The sequence below is a fragment of the Orcinus orca genome, chromosome 2 (assembly GCF_937001465.1).
Source record: "Orcinus orca chromosome 2, mOrcOrc1.1, whole genome shotgun sequence".
NCBI lineage: Eukaryota > Metazoa > Chordata > Mammalia > Artiodactyla > Delphinidae > Orcinus > Orcinus orca.
The window spans coordinates 76,460,526-76,469,881 of NC_064560.1; positions in this window are offsets into that span (position 1 = coordinate 76,460,526).

Below are 9,356 nucleotides of genomic sequence, written 5' to 3' on the forward strand. Positions count from 1 at the left end.
TTGAGAATTAGGAAGAGAAATTAATGAGCAGGCGATGACTTCAGAGCGCACCGCCATCGCCACCGCCTTCACGAGCACCAACGCGAGGCTGAGGTACCACTGGGGCTTCCACCGCTGGTTGGCCTAGAAGTTCTTCAAAGGGATCAGCTCCTGGAACTGCACAACAACATCTTCAGCGGTGTATCAGAAAGCAATAAAAGAGGAGATTCTTATAGAAGGACTTGCGTTCATGGGCCATGGCAAATAGAAGACTGAAAGCTCTTCATCTTGAAAATGGGCTTCTCAAATCGGGCTTGAGGACTCTGGATTTTAGCAATTAAGACTGAAGACCCATTGATTTGATGAATTTAGAAGGAGGAATTTTATTCCTCCACCACCACCACCACCAAGTTTCTGAAGATGATGAACTCTTTGCTTTGAGGTGGTTTCTCACTTGCCCTGGCATCTTGCAGGAACTCAGTGTGCTAAAAATGAACGACTTCTTGGGATTACAGTTGCAATACTTGGTCTGGGATCAGCTTAAAATATACCTTGTATGTAAATACTGATGAACTACTCAGGATGACTGGGGTTACCTGACCTCTCTGTTTATACTCTGGACAGTAGGTACACTGTACTGGAGTCACTGTTCATGGAAAGAGCTGGTTAGGACCTCTCTATCAGGGAGTGAATCCTCTGAAAAAGGATGTGGCACAACAGTTTCAGTCAATGCTTGAAGTGTCAACTAAAAAATTATTCACAACCTAGAAGCTGAGAATTATGTTTTATTTGGCGGAAAGTTTTTAGGACTTCAAGCCAGGGAGGCAGCATTTCAAGTAACCCTGAGGAGGCGTTTGCAACAAAGGGCAGGTAGTCAGAACATCAAAGATTACTGTTAACTAAAGAAAACCAGAAATCCCAAATGGAGTTTAGTGCTTTCCTATGTATGGGAAGATGCAAGAATCTGGGCTCACTGAAATCATTCTTTTGATATGCACCTAAGCTATCTGGGGCCAGTATCCAGTGTTTTCACATCCTGAGTTTCCTCAGGGCTCACCTTAGGGAGTGGCTGCGGTCTGATGGCTGCTAAATGACAGGTATTCTTTGTTTCCTTCCTGAGTTCCCTCAGGGGTCACCAGCTCACCTTCCTTGGTGGCCGCTTGGCTGCAATCACTGATGACTGTGACATCCTTTGTTTACTGATACTGCAGGCAATATTCCATTTATTAGGAGCTGTTTACTTTTATGTAGTAACTTAGTGGTTAAGATTGCTGGTGGCTTGGGTTAGCTAAGAAGACAGTCTTTAACAGACAGTTCCCTGCCTTAATAAGAGGTGTCAGATTAAGATGTGAAAGCTTCAAGAGTGTTTCAGTGAATATCATTTCTGAGTTCACAGTGTAGTTCAGGAATTAACTTGGAGTAGCTATAGAGGAAGATCCCACATTTCAAAGTTTGCTGTTGCTGGATTTCAAAATAAGTCAATGAGCCGTGAATGAATTAAGACAACCTGCATATCATAAAAATGTCAAAATGCTTCATCTGGTTAAATAGGAGAAAAGAGATTGCTTTATTTGCCTTTTTTACCCACCTTGCCTGTAATGTTTGTAATCATGAAGATGGAATAAATTTGTAACATTTAGTTTCTACCATATAAACAAAAATAGTGAACAATTCCTGTCACTCCGGACTTTGTGATATAAAATAGAAACCAGCACAACACTCATGAAAATAATGTACACTTTAAACATATACAAAGTATATTATTGTAAACTTCAATGTATGTGTGTGTATACATATGTATACATGTATAACGATGAGGAGTATATTCAACAGAAATTTAAGAAATTTTGAATGATTTCAGGACATGGATGTTTGGCTTTCATTTCAGTTCCTAGCACATTGCTGTTCTTGTGGTCTCACTGATAGAAGTTACTCATTCTTCCTAGCCAGGTTTATGTGTTAACCTTTGTCCCTTTAATCAGTGTATAATCTCACCTAGCTTGTCTAGAACCATAAAGTTATTTCAGCAAACACTTTGCTCAATATAACTGCTCAGGTGTTATTAGCAAAAACAGGGCAAAAGTAGTATCCAGGACTCCCAACTAGTCACTGACAATGGTAGACTAAATTATTGGCCCCAATCCATTACTCCTTCTTGCAACTATACCCTTGCCTAGTCTCAAGGTGGGAGGAGTGTATTTCCGCATCCTTTGACTTTGAACTTGGTTAGGCTGCTTGCTTTGGTTAATGGAAGTTAGTGCAAGTTCATGTGCCTAAGGCACAATGAGGCCAAACACACCAAAACGGAGTTTGGGGCAGAGAAAGGTTTATTTCAGGGCCATGCAAGGAGACAGGTGGCGTATGCCCTAAAAATCCCTGACCTCCTGGAAGGGTTTCAGCAAAGCATTTTTAAAAGCCAGGTACAATCTCACTACTGGGCATATATCCTGAGAAAACTGTAATTCAAAAAGATATAGGTACCACAATGTTCACTGTAGCACTATTTACGATAGCCAGGACATGGAAGCAACCTAAATGACCATCGACAAATGAATGGATAAAGAAGATGTGTTACGTATATACAATGGAATATTACTCAGCCCTAAAAAGGAATGAAACTGAGTTATTTGTAGTGAGGTGGTTGGACCTAGAGTCTGTCATACAGAACGAAGTAAGTCAGAGAAAAACAAATACCTTGTGCTAACACATATATATGGAATCTAAAAAAATGGTACTGATAAACCTAGTGGCAGGGCAGGAATAAAGATGCAGACATAGAGAATGGTCTTGAGGACACGGGGGGAATGGGAAGCTGGGATGAAATGAGAGAGTAGCATCGATATATATACACTACCAAATGTAAAATAGACAGCTAGTGGGAAGCTGCTGCATAGCACAAGGAGATCAGCTCGATGCTTTGTGATGACCTAGAGGGGTGGGATAGGGAGGGTGGGAGGGAGGCGGAGGCTCAAGAGGGAGGGGATATGGGGATATATGTATACATATAGCTGATTCACTTTGTTGTACAGCAGAAACTAACACAACATTGTAAAGCAAGTATACTCCAATAAAGATGTTAAAAGAAAAAGAAAGCCAGGTGAGGGAGGGGGGTTGCAGGATATGTGATCAGCTCGTGCATAATTTTCTGATTGGCTGATGGTGAGATAACAGGGTGGTGTCACAGGGGTTAACATTATCAGTCCTTAGGCTCCAGGAGGTCATGCTCATGGTCATCAAGTAGTTAACATCTTCCATTTGGTGGTGGTTGTTGGGGGGGGGAGGTTCACATCTGTAAAACAACTCAGGAAATGTGCATCAAATACTGTTATCCAGATACTTCAGAGAGGAGCTAAAGCAGATGATTATGGGAGAAGTACTGTCCCAGGAAGGCCCCATAGGGTCCTGCTTGGTTACAGTAGCAGTGTGTCAGTTTTGAGTGTAGGCCTTAAGAAGATTCTACTGTTTCCTTTTTGTGCCTTTGCCTGGTTAACTGACTTGTCCAAGGAGAATGAAATATGTAAAGCTGAGCCACCCTAGTTAATCTATAGACGTAAAGTGAAAAACAGAGCCAGCTATGAGAATAAATGGTGACTGTTGCTTAAAATAAGTTTTCAAGTGGTTTGCTATGCAGCATTTTAAAAATTTTTATTTTATTGAGGTATAGTTATTTACAATGTTGTGCTAATTTCTGCTGAACAGCAAAGTGATTCAGATATATACATATATATATATATACACCTTTTTTATATTCTTTTCCATTATGATTTATTACAGGATATTCAATATAATTCCCTGTGCTATACAGTAGGATCTTGTTGTTTCTCCAGTCTATATATAATAATTTGCATCTGCTAATTCCCAACTCCCAATCCATCCGTCCTCTACCCGACCCCCCCCAACCAGAAGTCTGTTCTGTATATCTGTGAGTCTGTTTCATAGATAAGTTCATTTGTGTCATATTTTAGATTGCACATATAAGAGATATCATATGGTATTTGTCTTTCTCGGACTTACTTGAATTAGTATGATAATCTCTAGGTTGCTGCAAATGGCATTATTTCATTCTATTTTTTATGGCTGAGTAGTATTCCATTGTGTATATATACCACATTTTCTTTATCCATTCATCTGTTGATGGACGTTTAGCTTGTTTCCATGTCTTGGCTATTATAAACAGTGCTGCTAAGAACATAGGGGTATGCAACATTATTGTGGCAATAGCTAACTGATAAATTTCCAAACCTCAGCTTTTCACAAAAGTGTATGCCACAAAACAGGATTAAAGGTATTTGTAACTAAGGAGATTACAGAGACAGCAATCAAACAATGGTGTTTCTCGGAGATTGGTTCAAGATGGCAGAGTACAAGGATGTGCTCTCACTCCCTCTTGCAAGAACACTGGAATCACAACTAACTGCTGAACGATCATTGACAGGAAGACACTAGAACTCACCAAAAAGACACCCCACATCCAAAGACAAAGGAGAAGACACAATAAGATGGTAGGAGTGGCGAAATCACAATAAAATCAAATCCCATAACTGCTGGGTCGGTGACTCACAAACTGGAGAACAATTATACCACAGAAGTCCACCCACTGGAGTGCAGCTTCTGAGTCCCATGTCAGGCTTCCAAACCTGGGGGTCTGGCAACAGGAGGAGGAATCCCTAGAGAATCAGACTTTGAAAGCTAGCAGGATTTGATTGAAGGTCTTTGACAGGACTGGGGGAAACAGAGACTCCACTCTTGGAGGGCACACACAAAGTAGTATGTGCATCGGGACCTAGGGAAAGGAGCAGTGACCCCATAGAGACTGAACCAGACCTACCTGCTAGTGTTGGAGGGTCTCCTGCAGAGGCAGGGGTGGCTCTGTCTCACCATGAAGACAAGGACACTGGCAGCAGAAGTTCTGGGAAGTACTCCTTTGTGTGAGCCCTCCCAGAGTCCAACATTAGCCCCACCAAAGAGCCCGGGTAGGCTCCAGTGTTGGGTCGCCTCAGGCCAAACAACCAGCAGGGAGGGGACCCAGCCCCACCATCAACAGACAAGCGAATGAAAGTTTTACTGAGCTCTGCCCACCAGAGCAACAGCCAGCTCTAGCCACCACCAGTCCTTCCCATCAGGAAACTTACACAAGCCTCTTAGATAGCCTCATCCACCAGAGGGCAGACAGCAGAAGCAAGAAGAACTACAATCCTGCAGGCTGTGGAACAAAACCACATTCACAGAAAGATAGACAAGATGTAAAGGCAGAGGGCTATGTACGAGATGAAGGAACAAGATAAAACCCCAGAAAATCAACTAAATTAAGTGGAGATAGGCAACCTTCCAGAAAAAGAATTCAGAGTAATGATAGTGAAGATGATCCAGGACCTTAGAAAAAGAATGGAGGCAAAGATCTAGAAGATGCAAGAAATGTTTAACAAAGACCTAGAAGAATTAAAGAACAAACAAATAGAGATGAACAATACAATCACTGAAATGAAAACTACACTAGAAGGAATCAATAGCAGAATAACTGAGGTAGAAGAACGGATAAGTCACTTGGAAGACAGAATGGTGGAATTCACTTCTGCAGAGCAGAATAAAGAAAAAAGAATGAAAAGAAATGAAGACAGCCTAAGAGACCCTCTGGGACAACATTAAATGCAACAACATTCACATTATAGGGGTCCCAGAAGGAGAAGAGAGAGAGAAAGGACCAGAGAAAATATTTGAAGAGATTATAGTTGAAAATTTCCCTAACATGGGAAAGGAAATAGCCATGCAAGTCCAGGAAGCACAGCGAGTCCCATACAGGCTAAACCCAAGGAGAAACACACTGAGACACATAGTGATCAAATTGGCAAAAATTAAAGACAAAGAAAAATTATTGAAAGCAGGAAGGGAAAAATGACAAATAACATACAAGGAAACTCACATAAGGTTAACAGCTGATTTCTCAGCAGAAACTCTACAAGCCAGAAGGGAGTGGCATGATATACTTAAAGTGATGAAAGGGAAGAACCTACAACCAAGATTACTCTACCCGGCAAGGATCTCATACAGATTTGATGGAGAAATCAAAGGCTTTACAGACAAGCAAAAGCTAAAAGAATTCAGCACCACCACACCAACTCTACAACAAAAGCGAAAGGAACTTCTCAAAGTGGGAAACACAAGAGAAGAAAAGTGTATACAAAAACAAACCCAAGGGCATCCCTGGTGGCACAGTGGCTGAGAGTCCACCTGCCGATGCAGGGGACATGGGTTCGTGCCCCAGTCCAAGAGGATACCACATGCCGCAGAGCGGCTGGGCCCATGAGCCATGGCTGCTGGGCCTGCACGTCCGGATCCTGTGCTCAGCAATGGGAGAGGCCACAATGGTGAGAAGCCCTCGTACCACAAAAAAAAAAAAAAAAATTAAGAAAATGGTAATAGGAACATACATATCAATAATTACCTTAAAAGAGAATGGATTAAACGCTCCAACCAAAAGACATAGACTGGCTGAATGGATACGAAAACAAGACCCATATATATGCTGTCTACAAGAGACCCACTTCAGACCTAGGGACACATACAGACTGAAAGTGAGGGGATGGAAAAAGATATTTCATGCAAGTGGAAATCAAAAGAAAGATGGAGTGGCAATACTCATATCATGTAAAATAGACTTTAAAATAAAGAATGTTACAAGAGACAAGGAAGGACATGACATAATGATCAAGGGATCAATCCAAGAAGAAGATATAACAATTATAAATATATATGCACCCAACATAGGAGTACCTCAATACATAAGGCAACTGCTAACAACTATAAAAGAGGAAATCGACAGTTACACAAAAATAGAAGGGAACTTTAACACCTCACTTACACCAATGGACAGATCATCCAAAGAGAAAATTAATAAGGAAACACAGGGTTAAATGACACAATAGATCAGATAGATTAAATTGATATATATAAAATATTCCATCCCCAAACAGCAGATTCCACTTTTTTCTCAAGTGCGCATGGAACATTCTACAGGATAGATCACATCTTGGGTCACAAATCAAGCCTCAGTAAATTTAAGAAAATTGAAATCATATCAAGCATGTTTTCTGACCACAATGTTATGAGATTAGAAATAAATAACGGGGGAAAAAAATGTAAAAAACACAAACACATGGAGGCTAAACAATACATTACTAAATAACCAAGAGGTCACTGAAGAAATCAAAAAATACCTAGAGACAAATGATAATGAAAACACAACGATCCAAAACCTATGAGATGCAGCAAAATCAGTTTTAAGAGGGAAGATTATAGCTATACAAGCCTATCTCAAGAAACAAGAAAAATCTCAAATAATAACCAGACAAAGATACTACAAGAAAAAGAAAATTACAGGCCAATATCACTGATGAATATAGATGCAAAAATCCTCAGCAAAATACTAGCAAACAGAATCCAACAACACATTAAAAGTATCAAACACCACGATCAAGGGGGATTTATCCCAGGGATGCAAGGATTCTTCAGTATACACAAATCAATCAATATGATACACCATATTAACAAATTGAAGAATAAAAACCATATGATCATCTCAATAGATGCAGAAAAAGCTTTTGACAAAATTCAACACCAATTTATGATAAAATCTCTCCAGAAAGTGGGCACAGAGGGAACCTACCTCAACATAATAAAAGTCATATACGACAAACCCACATCAAACATCATTCTCAATTGTGAGAAACTGAAAGCATTTCCTCTAAGATCAGGAACAGGAAAAGGATGTCCACAGTCGCCAGTATTATTCAACATAGTTTTGGAAGTCCTAGCCATGGCAATCAGAGAAGAAAAAGAAATGAAAAGAATAAAAATTGGAAAAAAAGTAAAACTGTCACTGCAGACGACATGATGCTCTATATAGAGTATCCTAAAGATGCCACCAGAAAACTACTAGAGCTAATTAATGAATTTGGTAAATTTGCAGGATACAGAATGAATGCACAGAAATCTCTTGCATTCCTATACACTAATGATGAAAAATCTGAAAGAGAAATTAAGGAAACACTCCCTTTTACCATTGCAACAAAAAGAATAAAATACCTAGAAATAAACCTACCTAGGGAGACAAAAGACCTGTATGCAGAAAACTGTAAGACACTGATGAAAGAAAAAGATGATACCAACAGATGGAGAGATATACCGTGTTCTTGTATTGGAAGAATCAATATTGTGAAAATGACTAGACTACCCAAAGCAATCTACAGATTCAATGCAATCCCTATCAAATTACCAATGGCATTTTTTACGGAACTAGAACAAAAAAAATCTTAAATGTCTATGGAGACACAAAAGACCCTGAATAGCCAAAGCAGTCTTGAAGGAAAAAAACGGAGCTGGAGGAATCAGACTCCCTGACTTCAGACTATACTACAAAGCTACAGTAATCAAGACAGTATGGTACTGGCACAGAAACAGAAATATAGATCAATGGAATAGGATAGAAAGCCCAGAGATAAACCCACACACCTATGGTCAACTAAGATATGACAAAAGAGGCAAGGATATACAACGGAGAAAAGACACTCTCTTCAGTAAGTGGTGCTGGGAAAACTGGACAGCTACATGTAAAAGAATGAAATTAGAACACTCCCTAACACCATACACAAAAATAAACTCAAAATGGATTAGAGACCTAAACGTAAGACCGGACACTATAAAACTCTTAGAGGAAAACATAGGAAGAACACTCTTTGACATAAATCACAGCAAGATCTTTCTTGATCCACCTCCTAGAGTAATGGAAATAAAAACAAAAATAAACAAATGGGACTTAATGAAACTTTAAAGCTTTTGCACAGCAAAGGAAACCATAAAGGAGACGAAAAGACAACTCTCAAAATGGGAGAAAATACTTGCAAACGAATCAATGGATGAAGGATTAATCTCCAAAATATAAAAACAGCTCATGCAGCTCAATATTAAAAAAAAAAAACCCAATCCAAAAATAGGCAGAAGACCTAAATAGACATTTCTCCAAAGAAGATATACAGATGGCCACGAAGCACATGAAAATCTGCTCAACATCACTAGTTATTAGAGAAATGCAAATCAAAACTACAATGAGGTATCACCTCACACCAGTTAGACTGGCATCATCAGAAAATCTACAAACAACAAATGCTGGAGAGGGTGTGGAGAAAAGGGAACCCTCTTGCACTGTTGGTGGGAATGTAAATTGATACACTCACTATGGAGAACAGTACGGAGGTTCCTTAAAAAACTAAAAATAGAATTTTCATATGACCCAGCAATCACACTACTGGGCATATACCCAGAGAAAATCATAATTTAAAAAGACACATGCACCCCAATGTTCATTGCAGCACTATTTACAA